Below are 20,796 nucleotides of genomic sequence, written 5' to 3'. Positions count from 1 at the left end.
TCGGTTTCCTACGAAAACAAAGTTATAAAAGTAATCCCTCAAAGAAACCTGATCAAGGTCCAAGAAAGGGGATTACAGAAATAACTTAGAAGGGACCAACGCAAAAAAATCGGTTACGGAGCGTCAAAAAAGCGTACAAAGGCGAGAAAACCGAGAAACAAGTCGGACCCACATATACACAAACTCAAAGGAGAAGAGAAAACAAAGTCAAAAACCTTGATATAATCTACAAAGTTAAAAAAGCCTCGGCGGCCATCAACACCTACTAAAGATAGCGAGCTACTTTTATTTTTCAAAATAAAAGTTGCTAGAACAAGCAACTAGAGACCGTCAGCAAAATAAACAAAGAATTAAAAAGCCCACAAGCCGGGCCAGCTACATAAATATCCAGAAAGAGATCAGCAAGCATCAGGAGCCTTCTTGGCAGCCTCAGGACAAGGAGAAAGAGGGCGAATCTGAATAGGCACAGCATCTATAGTTCTATCCTCCCGGTTCAGAACCTGGCAATCCGAATCAGGCGCAACCAGAGGAGCAGAAGAAGTCGACACTTTGGCAGAGGACACAGGGGGAGGATCAGCATCATCATCACCCTCGTCATCAGGGACAATCTTGCCATCCCTGACAACGTTATCCAGGCTGAAAAGGGCGAGATCGGCCTCGGGAGCAATGACTCGAACTTGCTCCTTCAAGTTCTCATAAGCAGCAGTCACGCTGCCAACAAGATGACCTTGAATCTCAGAATAATCTTCTCGGGCATTGTCCAACTCTCCCCTCTGACGCATCACCTCCCGATAAGTCGTAACGTAACTCTCCTTATGCATCAGGGCTGTGTCCTCGGCCAACCTCAAAGAAGCTGCCAGTGAAAGGGAACTCGCCTTCTCATTCTCTAGATCCTTCTCCAACTTGGTCACCTTTAATTCAAGTTCCTCCTTCAGCCCCTTCATCCGGTCAAACTCCTGCTTTGCCTCCTCCATAAATGCTTTGGTAGCATGGAGAGAAAGATTCTGAGCAGTCTGGTATATAGCAGTCGCCATATACGCCATCTGTACATGATTTCAGGCCATAAACTCCAAATGATGGAGGATGGACACATCGTCCATGGAGAGGGTACCATAGGGACCGATTTGCTGATCCACAAATTCAATGGCATTAAAGTCGAGAGCATTGAGGTCGAAAGGCTCAGCTGTTTTTTGTTTTTTATTGGGAGGAGCAACAGAAGGAGCAGCAGAAGTAGGGTAAGGATCCACCAGACGAACTCGAAGAGTAGGGATCACCTTCTTCACCCCAAGGGAACTCGGCACAGACGGCTTTACGTGCACTTGAGAGGATCCTTCCCCAGCCGCCTTGGCCGAGATGTTTTTGGCAGCAGTCGCCCTCTGCGCTCTTTTAAAAGCTTTCATGGATTCATTATTCTTTATCGCCTCTGCAAATAAAACTGAAATTAAGCTACAAGTCAGAAAAGACAGTTACGAGTAATATAGAATATATAAAAAAGGAAACACAAAATACCCAGCTCAGTTTGAAGAAGAGAGGGATTGGTTAGAAATTTCTTTGTGTCGAGATGGGGAGGTTGACTCCAGTGTTCTTCCAAGACAGTCATAAAGGCTCGCTCAGTCTCATCCAACATTTCCCACGTATATCAAGACACCCTCACATCTTTTTGCCATTCCAAGGGAAAAGCAGGCTCGTCATTTTCATCCAGAAAGAAGGGCCGAGCTCCTTCAACAGCTCGGACCTTGAAAAAGTAGTTTTTAAAATCACGGAATGACTCGTCAAATATGGAAAAAACCTTCTTTCCCTGGGTAGATCGAAAGGATACCCAAGCTGCCTTCTTTTTTACCACTCCAGGCTTAGTCAAGACAAACAAATAGAAAAAGAGAGATTGCGAGGCAGGGATACCAAAGCCATTGCACAACAATTGAAAGATTTTTATGAAACCCCAGGAATTAGGGTGAAGTTGAGAGGGGGCGACATTACAGGACCATAACAGGTCGGTTTCAAATTTAGTAAAAGGAAGGGTGATACCCAGCTGACCAAAGAAAAAGTCATAAACATAGAAAAAGGGCGATCGTCAACAATCTGAGTAGAGAAGCAAACTCTCTCGTCAGAAGAGGGAAGGATAAGCTCATAGTTTTTCTCATCGCCAGGATTACTTCAGATACTGTGAAACTGCCTATGATGCGCGCAAAACTCAGAATCAACCAGAGAGACACACATAAGAACCATCGAGTCCACCCAATCGGCCATACCCTCAGGAACATGGGAAGGCATCTCTACAACGTTATTTCGGGAAGACATGAGGCCAACTAAATCCTACAAAAAGAAAAGAAGAACGGATTACTTAAAAACATCTCGGACGAGGGGCAAAACATCTCGACGGGCGGATAAATAGAAAAGGAAAACCCCAAGACTCAAGCCAAAAAGTCCTGGGGCATCCCTTGGAGGCAATAACAAAGCAAGGTTTTCAAGCTATTTCTACAGCTTACGTCCCGACACTCATCAAAAAGAAAATAAAGTCTCAAAGGAAGTAAAAACACAAAATCACCACCTTTCTACAGTTTATCAGCAAAAAGCATTGCTTCTATAGTTTATCAGCAAAAGGCATTATCAAAACACCAAAAATGCCAAACAAAAAAACAGCAAAGACGCAAACCTTTTTTTTTTTCGGAATCAAGCAAAGAACCATCACCAAAGGCACAAGCAGAAATGGCGACAACATGCAAAAATCCTAAAAGAAAAAGATTCAAGCAACAAGAAAAAAGATTCGCACCAAAAACGAAGAAATTCCAGAGCACGCAACAATCAGGCATGGTAAAAGTAGAAAGACCCAAAAAACTTCCTCTGAGCAAAATGCAAACTTTCCACATATAAGGAAACAGAAGAAAGAAAAATCGAACCTGGAGAAAGCAGAAAAAAACCTCGAAAGAAAGCCAAACGACAGGAGAAAAGCCACCCCTCGAAAGCGGAGAGCTGCGAAGGAGAAAAGCTGGAGATCACCCTCTTCCACAGAGAGCAGCGACAGAACAGGTGGGAAAAACTACGAAAGAAACAGAAAATGAGAGAGTAAAGGGAGAAGTTACGAAGAAAGAGTGAAGAAGAGAAACCATTTTTTGATTGAGAAATTCAAAATAAAAGACCAAGAGAAAACGGGGCAATTAATGCCAATTAAATGCAGATATTAAAATCCTCTCGCGTTCCCAAAAAAAAAAGCGCTGATATAAAAACATGCACTTTTAGAGGAAAATGTTCTACATTCAAAAGCTGCTACAAAGGAGTCGACAAAATGCTTGAGTTCGGCTTCACCAAAGAAGAACCGAAGTCAAAGACTCGACCTCAAGGAAGTCCGAGCTCAAGCAGGGGCACTGTTCATACCCTGGGTCGAGCTGTCCGACCTGGGATGTTCGACAGACAAAGCGACCGACCTCTTTAGGTCAGGACAACCCGACCTCTTCTCAAAGAGCTCGGCCAAGTCACAGGAAAGCCCAAACAAAGGGCCCAAATAGAGGAACACATCCCAAATCCAAGGGCAGCCCAAGCCTACAGGGAGAAGGGCGGTTCCCTTGAAGATAAAATGACCTCACCTCAAGATAAGATAAAGATAAGATAAGATAACTAACTTATCTTATCCACAGAAGGTCACATCTCACCATTATAAATACACTGGAGCACCCAGGTATAACTCATACTCTGATTCTACTCAATACCTGCTTCATACCCTTGCTAACTTAAGTATCGGAGTCCCTTCCGGATTCTCTTGAATACCGCCATCAATTCTAGCTTATACCACGAAGATTCTGATTAAGGAATCCAAGAGATATCCACTCAATCTAAGGTAGAACGGAGGTGGTTGTCAGGCACACGTTTATAGGTGAGAATGATGATGAGTGTCACGGATCATCACATTCATCAAGTTGAGGAACAAGTGATATCTTAGAACAAGAATAAGCCGAATTGAATAGAAGAACAATAGTAATTGCATTAATACTCGAGGTACAGCAGAGCTCCACACCTTAATCTATGGTGTGTAGAAACTCCACCGTTGAAAATACATAAGTGATGATGGTGATCATTGGCTTCGGCCCCTAGAGAGGGAAACAGAAGAACCAAGATGAAAATACAATAGTAAAAAGTCCTATTTGTAGAGAACTAGTAGCTTAGGGTTTACAAAGATGAGTAAATTACATAAAAATCCACTTCCGGGCCCACTTGGTGTGTGCTTGGACTGAGCATTGAAGCATTTTCGTGTAGAGACTTCTCTTGGAGTTAAACGCCAGCTTTTGTGCCAGTTTGTGCATTTAACTCCCATTCTTGTGCCAGTTCCGGCGTTAAACACCGGGCAATTTTGAGCTGATTTGGAACGCCGGTTTGGGCCATCAAATCTCGGGCAAAGTATGAACTATTATACATTTCTAGAAAGCCCAGAATGTCTACTTTCCAACGCAATTGAGAGCACGCCAATTGGGTATTTGTAGCTCCAGAAAATCCACTTTGAGTGTAGGGAGGTCAGAATCCAACAGCATTTGTAGTCCTTTTTAGCCTCTGAATCAGATTTTTGCTCAGATCCCTCAATTTTAGCCAGAAAATACCTGAAATCACAGAAAAACACACAAACTCATAGTAAAGTCCAGAAAAGTGAATTTTAACTAAAAATTAATAAAAATATAATAAAAACTAACTAAAAGATACTAAAAACATACTAAAAACAATGCCAAAAAGCGTATAAATTATCCGCTCATCAGCTCTCGGGCATCGGAATCACTCCAACCTGAATTGTTGAACCTGGGTTAGTGGTATACAGTTGATGGGCATAATCCCAAATCAGACCATATTATGCAATCTCATCTCCTTCAACAACCTTTCTAGCTTTCCTTAATGCCCTAGTGATACATGTACAGTTCAGTCGTATGCTACATTTTCTCATAAACCATTCATACACCTCTTTCTGCTTCATTGTCGGGTGTTTTCTTAGTTTAAGAACAAGCTTCTTCAAAGTCCACTCCTGAGTAGCAACCCTATTACTCCTACTCTTAGGACATGTATGTTTATCCACTGAAGTCTTAATCTGCCAAGACATATCGGACTTCTTCAAAGCATAATACACTACCCAAGGACAATTTTCTCCCCTACAAACAGCCCTAACCCGCACATTATCATTATTCTTGAAAACAATATTCCTACTCTACTGTATAGTGTAGTCCCTAGTGGCATTCATAAACTCACGCTTTGTCTTGAAGATCATACCTACCTCAAGCTTCAGCTCTCCAAACATGGCTTTCTCGTTATACGGTGGATAAACCGCATAGTCTTCCTCATCAGAATCCAATGCTTGATTCATATTTTCTGAGTGCCAGGATCCACAATCAGATTCACAGTTAGAATATACACCTCTCTCAGATTCTAAAAAATTGATAACAAACAGTATTTACAAAGTAACACAACATACCACTATAGAGTTTCATAAATAAAGTTTCATAAATAAAGTTTCTAACACAACACTATAAATAATATAACAAAGTAAATTGCATCTCACCTGAATCCGATATCTCATCATTTTCAATATCCTCATAACTAGAGTCATCCATATCAATTGCCTTTTCAGTGGTCTTGTGAGATGCATGCCTAGACTTCTCCTTGTTTCCATATTTCTTTGAACTTGAATTCTTACCTACAACAACCCCACTATCACTATCACTATTACTATCACCAGAACTCTCATATCCATCTTCCAAGATCTTCGGAGGCTTATACAGACTATCTTCGGTACTCTCGTACAAATCATGAGAGTCACTATCCTCCTGAAGTGGAGTTAGGGTAACAACTCTACCACTCCTTGTCATATTGGTTCCCTTCACTGGTTCTCTTTTTATCTCTAACAACATGCTTCTTGAAAGGCTGAGATCTTGAGGGTTGGCTGTGAGTCTTCAATAGGTGGGACTGAGCTTTTAAAGGTTGGGTAGATGACCTTGATGGCTGAGATGAGGATTTCAGGGACTGGTTATGAAGAATAAATTGTGTTTCAGGCTGTGATTTGGGCTGATACATGACCTGTGATTTGGGTTGGAGTTTGGGCTGACACATGGACGGTGATTTGGGCTGGGCTTTGGGCTGTGGTGGTGTATTGCTGGGCGTAGACATGGGCAATGGTTCAGGTTGGGACAGTGGCTATGTTTTAGGCCTTAAACAGTATCTCTTATTCAATTGGAAAGTATTTGTGGCCTTGGGTTTACAGGTGCTCTGGTTCTCTAATATAACTAACTCATCATCATCCTCACTCATACACTCCACCATGTGTGGCTCTGAGACTCTATGCACAAAATAAATATTGATCGAATTGTGATTCCTTCTACAATCCTTCACCATTTCCAAGAAATCAGCATCTACTTCTAACTTCCTCAACCCATCTTCAAGCGACATTCCGGGTACTTTTCAACAACAACCGTCCACCTCTGAATATTCTAACTCCTTATAATATCCCTTTACAAAGAAAACATCTATCGTATCCCCTTCAACTCCCGCTAACACCTTTGTATTTTTTGGTTCATAAATTTTTGATCCACCTTCATCATTCTTAAAATTTCCACCATGATGGAAAACAAATGTCATTAGATGATTTTTCATCTACAAATTAAAAATAGCAACAATGAATCATGAGAGTGCACTCTGTTTTATTTTTATTTTTTAGTACAATTTATTTATGTTTCATCAACAAAATTTCAATCACTACTTTCATCTAAAATGAACACCGCAAAGAATCAAACCATGTCTTTTACAAGAACTAAACAAAACAAAAAATTTAATCTATCCACACACATTGCATTCGGCCATATCAAAACAGAGAGCATCCACATTTTTTCAACATACGCAATGTCTGAACCATTACAAAACCCTAGCAGCAACTACCCCCAGCACAAAAACCCTAACCCAAAATCAACTAATATTCAAAATCATCGAATATGATACCACACATTTATATAAAAAAAGGAAAAAGAAGTAGAGAAGGAACTCTCCATGCAAGAGAACTTACCTCTCACCAGAGACAGCGCCTGCCACCGCAAAAGACTGGTGGCCTTCAGATCGTGATGAGGAGGACCAATCGCAATGCGAACGGCGTCGCTGGTTATTGCTTTCACGGGTGATCAGAGTAGCTTCTTCTTGTCACTCTGTTTCGGTGACTCTTCGTTGGTTTTGGGTGAAAGGGGGGAAGTGTAAGTGAAAGTGAAAGGGAGAAGGGGAATGGGAGAGTTACTTCAGTAAGAGGGATTATGGCTATACGGCGTCGTTTTTGATGAACCTAGGTGTCACTTAACGGTCCACGTGTGCTGTCGTTAACGGAATCTGTGAACTCATAAACAGAAGGACAAACGTGATTGATGTCAAATCTTTTGAGGATTAATTTGATTAAAAATTTTTTTCGGGGACAAAATTGACGATCGTGCAATCTTTCGGGGACCAATTTAAACATTAACCATGTTTTCTATTGCGTGCGACTGACTCTTAATTTGAAAAACAGAAAATCTTAAAATCAAGTAATTTTTAGTAATTTTAACAAGTATTTAATTAGTACAAATATTAAATTATTTTTAATAAATAAATTTTATTAATTTATGTGTATAAATTTTTATAAATGTGAGTGGAAACTATAACTCATGCCAATGAACTATAACTCAAATGACATAATCTTTCCATATCTATTAATATATAATAAGTATGTAGTAGATGGTTAGTTGATTGACAAGCGTTATAGCTACATATTTGACAAGTGTCAATTTTGTTTAGTTGACAAATGGCATAGATAAAACAGGAATTTAAAAGCCATTTCAGTTATTCTTATTATTTTAACATTAATTCAAAATTAATGCTGTAAATGGTTATTTGCTGGATTGTTTTCAATAAGTTGTGTAAAAAAAATGATCAAGTTGAGCGCAATCTTTATGCTTTTGATATCAAAATTTGAAAACAAATTTTAAGCGCCATCTTTCTTTCTTGAGCGCACAGATTCCATTTAGGTTTAAAAATCAATTCTTTTTTAGATTCTCTCTCTATATCTTTCTCTTCTTTTATACTTGCGTTCTCTTTCTCTCTGATTGAGTACACAAATGGAATGGTGGTTCAAAATATATGAACATATCACAAGCGAGGAAGAAGAAGCAAAGAGCTCGCTGCTGATGGAAGCAGTAACGGTGACTGCTGCTAATACAAAAAGGAGAGAGAGACAGAGAAATGCAGAACAAAGTAGAGAAGATGATAACAACAGAGTGACAAAAGGAAGCACGACCGAAGAAGGAGAAGAAGGTGGCAACGACGGTGGTGGAGGCCACGACGCAGTGTCACAGCCGCTTCTTTACTGATGGAGGTGCAGGTGCTGCAAATGCGTCGAAGCAGTTCGTTACGACGTTGTTGTACATTGGGGATTTGGACCCTGAGGTCGATGAGAATCTCTACGATTTGTTCGACCACGTTGGACAAGTGGTTTCGGTTTGTTTGCCCTCACCGTTTTCTCTAAATTATTTTTATTTTGTTTTGTTTGTTTGAGTTTATTTTTTCTTTTTCTATGATTGTTTGTATGAACAAATGGGGTGTCTTTTTCTAAATTGTTTTGTTTTGTTTGTGTTCATACCCTGGGTCGAGGTGTCCGACCCGGGATGTTCGACAGACAAAGCAACCGACCTCTTCAGGTTAGGACAACCCGACCTCTTTCCAAAGAGCTCGGTCAAGTCCTCAGGAAAGCCCAGAGAAGGGCCCAAATAGAGGAACACGCCCCAAATCCTAAGGTAGCCCAAGCCTACAAAGAGAAGGGCAGTTTCCTTAAAGATAAGATGACCCCACTTAAAGATAAGATAAAGACAAGATAAGATAACTAACTTATCTTATCCACAGAAGGCCACATCTCACCATTATAAATACACTAGAGCACCCAGGTATAACTCATACTCTGATTCTACTCAATGCCTGTTTAATACCCTTGCTAACTTGTAGGTACCCTCCACCCTCTGGGGACGAAGGATCAGCAGCACTTTCAATTCCACAAGTCGGACACACCAGCTCCGGCAGCTATACACCTGCCGGACACGTCGGCTCCAACCAACACAGCAGATCTCAACCAAGATCGACCTACAGTTTTAGGTAACCCCCGGAACATTGGTGCCGTTGTCGGGGAACCTGAAAGTCATCCCAACACCATGGCGGACAACCATGACAACGACCACGACTCAAGTTTAGAGGATAGAACGCTGCACAAGAACACGGATCCAATACTTAAAGATACTCCGGAACCCAATGGAGACAAAAATTCATCAAATCCAGGGGTGATAGAAGCACTTCAAAATCGATTAAAGCAACTTGAGAAAGAAGCCCAACATCAACGCGAAAAAGAAGAGGATCTACATCGGGAGATAAGGCGGCGCCGAGAATTATAAGATAAGCTTATGAAACTCGAAGCCGATCTCAAAACTAAAGCTACACGACCCTCCACAGAGGATAGCTTTCAGAAAGATCAAGATCCATTCACCAGGGAAATTATGAAGACCAAAATCCCAAAAGATTTCAAACTTCTGGATATGACTCTATATGACGGCACCTCAGACCTCAACCACCATCTCAGCAACTTCAGAAGTAGAATGTACCTCACTGACGCCTCAGATGCAGTTCGCTGCAAAGCCTTTCCAACAACTCTTACCAAGACAGCCATTAGATGGTTCGACAACCTACCTCTAAAATCCATCTCAAGTTTCGACGACCTGGCCAAAACGTTCCTGGCCCGGTTTTCCATACAAAAGGACAAAGCCAAACACGCACCCAGCTTACTAGGGATCAAGCAAGGAGATCGGGAGAGTCTTTACAACTACATGAAAAGATTCAACAAAACATGCATGGATATACAAAGTCTACCAACAGAAGCTGCCATCATGGGTCTCATAAATGGCCTACGAGAAGGACCATTTAGCTAATCTATATCAAAGAGGTACTCGATATCCCTAGACGAAGTACAAGAACGAGCGCAGAAGTACATTAACATGGAGGAGAATTCTCGACTTGGGGAAGCCTCGAGGTTTGGTTCTGCCTACCGAGATAAAGATAAAGAATCCAGAAAAAAAGAAGATCGCTCTGGAGAGAAAATCAAAAAATATCATAACTACACCCCTCTTAGGGTATCCCTGGTAGATATTTACAAAGAAGTCTGCCATACGAAAAAAATACCCCCAGCTCGGCCACTTAAAGGCAAAAGGGGAGGAGGAAATCGGAACGAATACTGTGAGTATCATTGAGTCCGAGGACATTCCACCAACGAATGCTTTGACTTGAAAAATGTCATAGAGAAATTAGTTAGGGAAGGAAAACTAGATCGGTTCCTGGCCAACCGGGACGAAGAACCAAGAAAAAGAAGAAGGGATGAAGATGTCGGATGATCTGAACGATCACCCCGCACACCGGAAAGACATATCCACGTGATACACGGTGGGTTTATTGGAGGAGGAATCTCCAAATCATCCCACAAACGACACCTCAAAGAAGTGTATCATGTCGAAGGCAAGAAAGAGGTGCCAGACATCACAGCAATCACGTTTACCAAAGAAGATGCATCCGGAATCATCTCAGGATACGACGACCCCATGGTCATCACAATCATATTGGCAAACGCCAACCTCCACCGTACATTAATTGACCAAGGAAGCTCCGCCAACATTTTATTCAAAACTGCCTTCGACAAGCTCGGCTTAGAAGAAAAAGAGCTAAGAGCATACCCGAACAACCTGTTCGGACTTGGGGATACCCCAGTACAGCCACTGGGATACGTATCGTTACATACAACCTTCGGAAAGGGGAACCAATCTAGAACACTTAAGATAGACTATATCGTGGTCGACGTAAGCTCAGCCTACAATGCCTTAATAGGTCGGACAACGTTAAATCAACTCAGAGCAATAGTTTCAACTCCACATCTATGTATGAAATTCCCAACTACAGAAGGGATAGCTACAATAAAAACAGATCAAAAGATGGCGCGTCGCTGTTATAACGAAAGTCTAAATCTCCGAGGCGAAGGAGGAAAGTTCCACACAATCGAACTCGGCGGAGATCAGAGACGAGAAGAACACCGCCCACGACCCGAAGGAGAAATAGAAAGAGTCCAGATTGGAGATACCTCGGACAAAACAACTAATATTGGCACGATCCTGAAAGGAGACGCAAAAGAATCGCTAGTACGATTTCTACGAGATAATGTTGATCTCTTCGCATGGAAAGCTGCCGACATGCCAGGCATAGATCCCGAACTAATGAGCCACAAGCTGGCAGTCTACCCGGGATCCCGGCCGATACAACAAAGACGAAGAAAACTCGGGCCAAACCGGTCTCAAGCTGTAGAAGAACAAGTACAAGCACTACTAGAGGCAGGGTTCATAAGAGAAGTTAAATACCCACTATGGCTAGCAAACGTCGTCTTGGTGAAAAAGTCAAATGGGAAGTGGCGAATGTGCACCGACTACACCGACCTCAACAAAGCCTGCCCAAAAGACCCTTATGCACTCCCAAGCATCGATGCTCTAGTCGATGCCTCATCAGGATATAAGTATCTCTCGTTCATGAACGCATACTCAGGCTACAACCAGATTCCAATGTATCCACCGGATCAAGAAAAGACCTCGTTTCTCACACCAAAAGCAAATTATTGCTATATCGTAATGCCTTTCGGCCTTAAAAATGTGGGAGCCACTTATCAAAGGCTAATGAATAAAGTCTTTTCAGACCACATCGGAAAAATCATGGAGGTCTATGTGGACGACATGTTGATAAAGACACAAAGTGAAGAAACATTACTAATCGACTTGGTTCAAGTGTTCAACACCATATGGAAGCACGACATGCGACTCAACCCGGCTAAATGCACCTTCGCAGTAGAGGCAGGAAAATTCCTGGGCTTCATGCTCACACAAAGAGGAATCGAGGAAAATCCAGATAAATGCCAGGCCATACTCAATATGAAAAGCCCGACCTGCGTCAAAGAAGTCCAACAACTCAATGGGAGACTGGCGGCCTTGTCCAAATTCCTAGCAGTGTCAGCAATAAGATCCCTCCCCTTCTACGCTACCTTAAGGAATGGAAAAAACTTCGAGTGGACAACGGAATGTGAACAAGCCTTCCGAGACTTTAAAGAATTCCTGGGACAGCCCCCCATCCTATCTCGACCACGAGAGGGAGAACCACTCATACTATACCTCGCCGTAGGAAGTCGGGCAATAGCCTCAGCACTAATTAGAGAAGATGAAGGGGGACAACAACCCGTCTACTTCATTAGTAAAGTACTACAGGGGTCAGAGCTGAACTACCAGAAAATAGAGAAGTTCGCCTACACTTTGATACTCACATCCCGACGACTTCGCCCATACTTCCAAGCGCACACCATCAAAGTTTGGACCAACCAGCCCATAAAAGGGATACTGCAGAAAACAGATCTAGCAGGAAGAATCCTACAGTGGGCAATCGAGTTGTCCGAGTTCGACCTCCAATACGAGGCGCAGACAGCCATCAAATCACAATACCTAGCCGACTTCATTGCAGAATTCACAGACACTACAGAAATCCCCATAGAGTGGAACATATACGTGGACAGTCCTCAAATAAAGCCGGAAGCGGTGCAGGTGTGATAATCGAAAGCAACCAAGGAACCCAACTTGAGCTTTCCCTGAAATTCGGATTCCCGGCCTCAAACAACCAGGCGGAATATGAAGCGTTATTAGCTGGTTTGAAGCTGGCTAGGGAAATTGGAGCTTAGAAACTCAACATCTACAGTGACTCACAAGTCGTTACCTCGCAAATAACGGGAAGCTACCAAGCCAAAGATCCTACCATGAAAAAATATTTGGATAAAACCAAAGAACAGCTCGGACAACTTGGAGAATATAGGATCTGCCATATACCCTGCGAGCAAAATGCCTGAGCTGATGCACTCTCAAAGCTAGCCAGCACCAAACCAGGGGGCAACAATAGAAGCCTCATCCAGGAAATACTGCAGAACCCATCAATATCGAAAGAAGAAAAAATCCTAGCCATAACAGGTCGGGATCAAGGATGGATGACCCCGATAATTAACTACCTCAAAACAGAAGTGCTTCCCACAGATGAAAAGGAGGCAAAGAGGTTAAAAAGGGAGGCACAGTACTACACTATCATAAACAACATCCTATACAAAAGAGGGGTCTCAACACCATTGTTAAAATGCGTCCCGACCTCCAATACAAAGGAAGTCTCGGAAGAAGTACACAGCGGCATTTGTGGCAATCATCTCGGAGCACAAGCTCTCACCAAAAAGGTACTCTGGGCAGGATTCTATTGGCCATCTCTACGAAAGGAAGCTACAGAATTTGTAAAGACATGTCCACCATGTCAGAAGCATGCCATTTGCAAAATGGAGACTCGATCTTTTCGGACCCTTCCCACAGGGATCGGGACAAGTAAAATTCCTCATAGTAGGAGTAGACTATTTCATGAAATGGATCGAGGCAGAACCCCTAGCCAATGCCACTGCTCAAAGAAGCCGGAAATTCCTATATAGGAACATCGTTACAAGGTTTGGGGTCCCATACTCCATCACCACAGACAATGGCACCCAATTCACAGATGCAGGCTTCAGAAAGTTAGTGGCCGACTTGAATATAAAACACCAATTCACCTCCGTCGAACATCTCCAAGCCAATGGACAAGCCGAAGCGGCCAACAAAGTCATATTGGCCGGGTTGAAGCGTAGACTGCAAGAAGCAAAGGGGGCTTGGGCCGAGGAACTTCCACAAGTCCTATGGGCGTATCGGACGACCCCTCATTCTACCACGAACGAATCACCATTCCGACTAGCATACGGAGTGGAGGCAATGATTCTAATAGAGGTCGAGGAAGGATCTCCCCGAGTAGTCCACTACAATGAACAAACCAATTCTCAACTCCAAAGAGAAGAGCTCGACCTACTTCCAGAAATCCAGAAAGAGCTCGGATCAGAAAAGAAGCACTAAAGCGGTGAATGGCTTCTAGGTATAATCAGAGGGTAGTGCCAAGAGATTTCATGGAGAACGATCTCATCTTAATCCGAAATGATATTGGAACAACTCGACCTGGAGAAGGAAAGCTGGCAGCTAATTGGAAAGGACCCTACCGAGTCACAGAAGTACTTGGGAAGGGCTACTACAGACTGTCCGAACTCGAGGGACGAGAACTCCCTAGATCATGGCACGCCTGTAACCTAAGAAGGTACTATAGTTAGATAAAGGTCTCATCACAAGACGCACTCTTTTTCCTGAAAAGGTTTTTTAATGAGGCGTCAAGATTGAGATTTAATCCGACTTAAGGGTATGAAAAACTCCCGCCTGAATATATTTGCACTTTCTTTAAATAAAAATACATTTCAGTATTCTACAAGTGCTCAAGACGCATTAATCTGAAGCATTCATCGTCCGATTATAAAGCAACAGATCGAACAAGAAGTGAAGAACAGATTCACTATACGATCTTGATAGGAATAATCTACCGACAAAGGTGAAAACGCGATTCACCTAAAGGTCGATTAGACCAGGACAGAAATCACAATCTACAAATCGGCAAAAGATGAACACAGAATAATGCAAGAAGTTATCGAAAGTGATCCCAAAAAAGAACCTGACGAGGTCTTATGGATTGCTATATAATAACTTAAAAAAGACTGGCCGACATTAAAAAGTCGGACCAAGCCAGTCCAAGTTATCAGCAAATCCCTGGAAAGAGGTCTGGCCAACCCTATTAAAGAGGAATTACTATAACTTAGAAGAGACCGACCTAACGAAGTCGGTTTCCTACAAAAAAAGTTGTAAAAGTAATCGCTGAAAGAGACCTAACAAAGGTCCAAGAAAGAGGATTACAAAAACAACTTAGAAGAGATCGACCTAACGAAGTCGGTTTCCTACAAAACAAGTTGTAAAAGTAATCCCTGAAAGAGACCTAACAAAGGTCCAAGAAAGAGGATTACAAAAACAACTTAGAAGAGATCGACCTAACGAAGTTGGTTTCCTACAAAACAAGTTGTAAAAGTAATCCCTGAAAGAGACCTAACAAAGGTCCAAGAAAGAGGATTACAAAAACAACTTAGAAGAGATCGACCTAACGAAGTCGGTTTCAAGTCGGTTTCCTACAAAACAAGTTGTAAAAATAATCCCTGAAAGAAACCTAACAAAGGTCCAAGAAAGAGGATTACAAAAACAACTTAGAAGAGATCGACCTAACGAAGTCGGTTTCCTACAAAACAAGTTGTAAAAGTAATCCCTGAAAGAGACCTAACAAAGGTCCAAGAAAGGGGATTACAAAAACAACTTAAAAGAGATCGACCTAACGAAGTCGGTTTCCTACAAAACAAGTTGTAAAAGTAATCCCTGAAAGAGACCTAACAAAGGTCCAAGAAAGAGGATTACAAAAACAACTTAGAAGAGATCGACCTAACGAAGTCGGTTTCCTACAAAACAAGTTGTAAAAGTAATCCCTGAAAGAGACCTAACAAAGGTCCAAGAAAGAGGATTACAAAAACAACTAGGAAAAGATCGACCTAACGAAGTCGGTCTCCTACAAAGATAAGTTATAAAAGTAATCCCTTAAAGAGACCTGGCAAAGGCCCAGAAAAGAGGATTACAAAAATAACTTAGAAGGGGACCAACATAAAGAAATCGGTTATAAGGCGCTAAAAATATAAAACAAAAGCGAGGAAACCGAAAAACAAGTTGGACCCCCCACAAGTCACGACCTTAAAAGGATCCAAGCTACAAACAAAAGTATGAAAGCAATCTAAAGAGGCCAAGCAGCAAGATTCCAACAGACACCCTGCTAAAGCACAATGAAAGCATAGTATGATAAAGCTTCAAAGAGGCCACCGAAATCAACATCAGAGAAACCATTTTGTTTTCAAAATAAAGTTGCTAAAAATAGCAACTAGAGTATCAACAGTCAATAAAACATCATTCACAAAAACAAGTTCAAAAGCCCACAAATCGAGCTATTTAAACAAATATTCAGAAAAAAGATCAGCTAAGATCGGGAGCCTTCCCGGCAGCATCAGTACAGGGAGAAGGAGGGCGAGTCTGAAGGGGCACAGCATCTACAGTTCCATCATCCCGGTTCAGAATCTGGCAATCCGGATCAGACGTAACGGGAGGAACCGAGGAGGTCGACACCTTAAGAGAAGGCACTGGGGAAGGGTCAGCATCATCATCATCCTGGTCATCAGGGATAATTTTACCATCCCTCACAACATTGTCCAGGCTGACAAGAGTCAAGTCGGCATCAGGGGCAACAATTCGGAACTGCTCCATTAGGTTCTTGGAGGCAGCAGCTACGCTGCCCACAAGGTGACCCTGAAGCTCGCCATAATTAGCCCGAGCAGTTTCCAACTCATCCCGGAGGCGCATTAATAAGCTGAGACATAGCTATCCTTATGCTTCAGGGCCATGTCCTCAACCAACTTCAAAGAAGCAGCCAGGGTAATAGAGCTGGCCTTCTCACCCTCCAGCTCCTTCTCCACCTTCGCCAACTTCACCTCCAACTCCTCCTTCAGACCCTTGATTCGATCAAATTCCGACTTGGCCTCTTCCATGAAGGATTTTGTGGCATGAATCGAAATCCCCTGAACTGTTCGGAAAATAGCCGCACCCATATGAGCCATCTTCACACTACTTTTGGTGATAAAATCCAGATGCTGAAGAAGAGACACGTCGTCCATGGAAAGCCCACCATAGGGGGCAATTTGCTGGTCAACAAACTCGATAGCATCAAAGTCCAGGGCATCCAGGTTAAAGGGCTTGGATGTCTTTTGCTTTTTTAAGGGAGGGACACCAGAAGCAACGGCAGAAGTCTGAGGAGGATCGACCTGATGAAACTGAGGAGTAGGAATTACTTTCCTCGGCCCAAGGGAACTCGGCACAGGAGGCTTCACTGGGACCTGTGAAGATCCCTCGCCGGCCACCTTGGCCGAGATGTTCAGAGCAGCAGTTGTCTTCTTTGCCCTTTTGAAGGCCTTCATGGAGTCGTTGTTCTTTGACATCTCTACAAATACAGAATTAGCCACAGCAAAGCGTTACGGTCACAAATAAGAGGAGGAAAAAATTAAGAAGCAAATATAAAAGACAAGTCAGACAAATACCCAAAACAGTCCGAACCAAGGACGGGTCATTCAAAAACCTTTTAGTATTAAGATGGGGTGGTTTCCCCCACAGATCCTCAAGAACAACAACAAAAGCACGCTCAACATCATCAAGCATCTCCCAAGTATAGCGAGACACTCTCACATCCCTCTGCCACTCCAGAGGGAAAGAAGGTTCATCATTTTCATCAAGAAAAAAGGGGTGGGCCCCCTCGACAGCACGAACCTTAAAGAAGTAATTCTTGAAGTCCTTGAAGGACTCATCATACATAGCAAAAACTTTGTGGCCCTGGGCGGACCTGAAGGAAACCCAAGAAGCTTTCTTTTTTGAAGAACCGCCAGGCTTGGCGGAAACAAAAAAATAAAGAAAAAGAGTCTGGGAAGGTGTTACATCTAATTCACGGCAGAGAACTTGAAAAATTTTAATAAAACCCCAAGAATTGGGGTGAAGCTGGGATTGAGCAATATTACACGACCACAACAGGTTGGTCTCAAAAGCAGTAAAAGGAAAGGTAACGTTCAACTGGCTGAAGAAGTATTCATAGGCATAGAAGAAGGGACGCTCCCTCTCAATGGAAGTCAGAAAACAAACTCTCTCATCAGAATCAGGAGCAATAAGCTCGTAATCCTCTTCACGGGCATTGATACCACAAATCCTATGGCGCTTCCTCAGCTCTGTGAAAAACTCAGCATCCACAACAGAAACACACAACAAAATAAGGGAGTCCAGCCAATCGGACATCCCCTCGGGAACTCTGGAAGACATCTCTACAATGATATTGCGAGAAGACATGAGGCCAACAAATCCTACAAGTAAGAAAAGAAGATGGGCTTACTAAAAACATCTCGGACAAGGGAGAAAACAACTCAATACGATACAGGCGAAATAAACAGAAAAGGAAAACCCCAAGACTCAAACCAAAAGCCTTGGGCATCCTTTGGAGGCAATAATCAAGTAAGGTTTCTAGGAAAATCTACAGCTCCCACCCCAACATTTCTCAAACAAGAAAAAGACTTCAAACAAGCAAGCATTTTCAGAAACATAAGTCATCACAGTTTACCAAGCAAAAAGCATTCCCAAACGTCAAAACACGCCAAGTAGAAATCATTAAAGGTACAAACTTTCTCAAAATCAAAAACAAAAAGCAACCAAGCAAAGCGAGGAACAGATGCAGATTCTCTATCAGAAGCAACAACAAAACCCTAGAAAGCCTCGACGGAAATGCCAAAAGAATGCAAGAAAGCCAGGGAAAATACATTTACAGCGACAAACAAACGCAAGATCACGAAAAGGTTCAAACTTTCAAACATGCAAAATCAAAGCTTCGCCAAAAAACTAAAAGTGAAGCCGCGAAAGAAACAAGAAAGTTAGTACCAACCTGGAAAAAGCAGCAAGCTTCAAAAGAAAACTGAAGATGGAAGACGGAATCTGGGAATGCCTCCTCACAAGCAAAGGAAAGAACGCAAACAAAGAGTAATGTCGCAGGGAGAAACGCGAAACTCTAGGCGAAAATAGAAGCTCCAGAAACGCCAAACGACGCCGCAAACACAGAAAAAGGAGAAGCGCAAAACAAAAAACAGAAAAGTAAAGAGAGCGGAGAAAAGAAGTTATGAAAAAGGCGAAAGAAGAGAAACTGTTTCTGGGCTTTCAAAATTAAAATAAAGAGCCAAAAGGGAAACGGGGCAATTAATGCTAAAATTAAGGAAAGCATTAAACCCTCGCACGTTCCTAAAGCGCCGATATAAAAGCGCGCGCTTTTTAGAGGAAACGTTCTACATTCAAAAGCTGCTACAAAGGAATCGACAAAATGCTTGAGTTCGGCTTCACCAAAAAAAGACCGAAGTCAAGGACTCGACCTCAAAAAGAAGACCGAGCTCAAGTAGGGGCACTGTTCATACCCTGGATCGAGGTGTCCGACCCGGGATGTTCGACAGACAAAGCGACCGACCTCTTCAGGTCAGGACAACCCGACCTCTTCCCAAAGAGCTCGGTCAAGTCCCCAGGAAAGCCCAGAGAAGGGCCTAAATAGAGGAACACGCCCCAAATCCTAAGGCATCCCAAGCCTACAGAGAGAAGGGCGGTTCCCTTAAAGATAAGATGACCTCACTTAAAGATAATATAAAGATAAGATAAGATAACTAACTTATCTTATCCACAGAAGGCCACATCTCACCATTATAAATATACTGGAGCACCCAGGTATAACTCATACTCTGATTCTACTCAATGCCTATTTAATACCCTTGCTAACTTAAGCATCGGAGTCCCTTGCAGGTACCCCCACCCTCTGGGGACGAAGGATCAGCAGCACTTTCAATCCCACAAGTCGGACACACCAGCTCCGGCAGCTATACACCTACCGGACACGTCGGCTCCAACCAACACAGCAGATCTCAACCAAGATCGACCTACAGTTTCAGGTAACCCCCGAAACAGTTTGTATGAACAATTTGTTTAGGAAGTTCTCCAGGTGTTGTTGAAGAACAAAAGCGACCCCTTGGATTTTTATGCTGAAAGAAGAGAAGAGAAAATGCTTAGTCCACAGATGGAGGCATTTGGTTTAGGCAGTTACTTGAACACTCGCTGATTTGTGTGTGAACTGCTTTGGTAAGAACAATGCCTTGAGATGAAGACTAATTCTTTGTGTTTTTATGTTTTTGAAATAAGGAAAAACAGGTTGAAAGCAATCTTTTCCAGATTGGGATTGTCCATGACTCCTTCAAAGGAAGATGTAAAATAGATCTTTAGTTGTGGTTTCTAATTGTGGAACTTAGGTAAACTTAAATAGTAAAACTCAATTCAAAATAGATTCGGTGAGTAAACATGTAAACTTTAGAAATTGATACCCTTTCCGTATCCACTGCATCATTGTAGCTACAAGTTGTGGCTATTTGTATACGTTTCTTAACCAGAACTAATGAACGATCCAATTTGTATTGCTATTTTCAGTCCAATACTGATTATTTGGAAGAGGATCTGAAGTGTGTGATTGCCAAAAACCAAAAATTGGCTGAAATACTCTTTATGTGCTTGCCAAAATGATTTTATCTCTGGGTTTATTATTGCCTTTTAATTTTCTAAAACTTTTCCTTACAAAGGAACTAGAAGTAGATGGCATCCATGTTGTGTCTGTTGAAGTAGATCTCAATTCTCTTCTCTTTTGCTGAAAAACTTAATTATTGTACAGTCATCTTTGACATAAATATTCATAGACTTAAATATTAGCCTCTCAACTATGTTTATATATTTTTTGAAAGTTTATATAATTCTGCTTTGGCTTGCTGTTGAACATTGAAAAGTTACATTTTTATTTAAGATAACAATATAAGAAAACAGGAAAATTAATTGGACTCTTTTCTTCTCCTACCTTTATTATGTATATGTCTTACTATGTTGTTTTAATTGTGTGTTTTACCTTAGATGACAGTTAGTACAATTGATTCTGGGACCAAAGCTTTTGAATTTTTGGCCTTGCGTGAGAATGATGATAGCACCACAAATACACTATCTATTTCTCCTAACAATCATCAGGTACGAACATTACTTTTAATTTTGTTACATTTGTTTCTCTTTTAATTTATGTAATTTTGAACCATATATCAGTGATTCAATGTTAGTGTTATTATTATTCTGGAATTTTAAAAAATTA

Source organism: Arachis hypogaea, chromosome 6 (assembly GCF_003086295.3).
Source record: "Arachis hypogaea cultivar Tifrunner chromosome 6, arahy.Tifrunner.gnm2.J5K5, whole genome shotgun sequence".
NCBI lineage: Eukaryota > Viridiplantae > Streptophyta > Magnoliopsida > Fabales > Fabaceae > Arachis > Arachis hypogaea.
The sequence above is the reverse complement of the archived record's forward strand: the minus strand, read 5'-3'. Positions refer to the sequence as shown.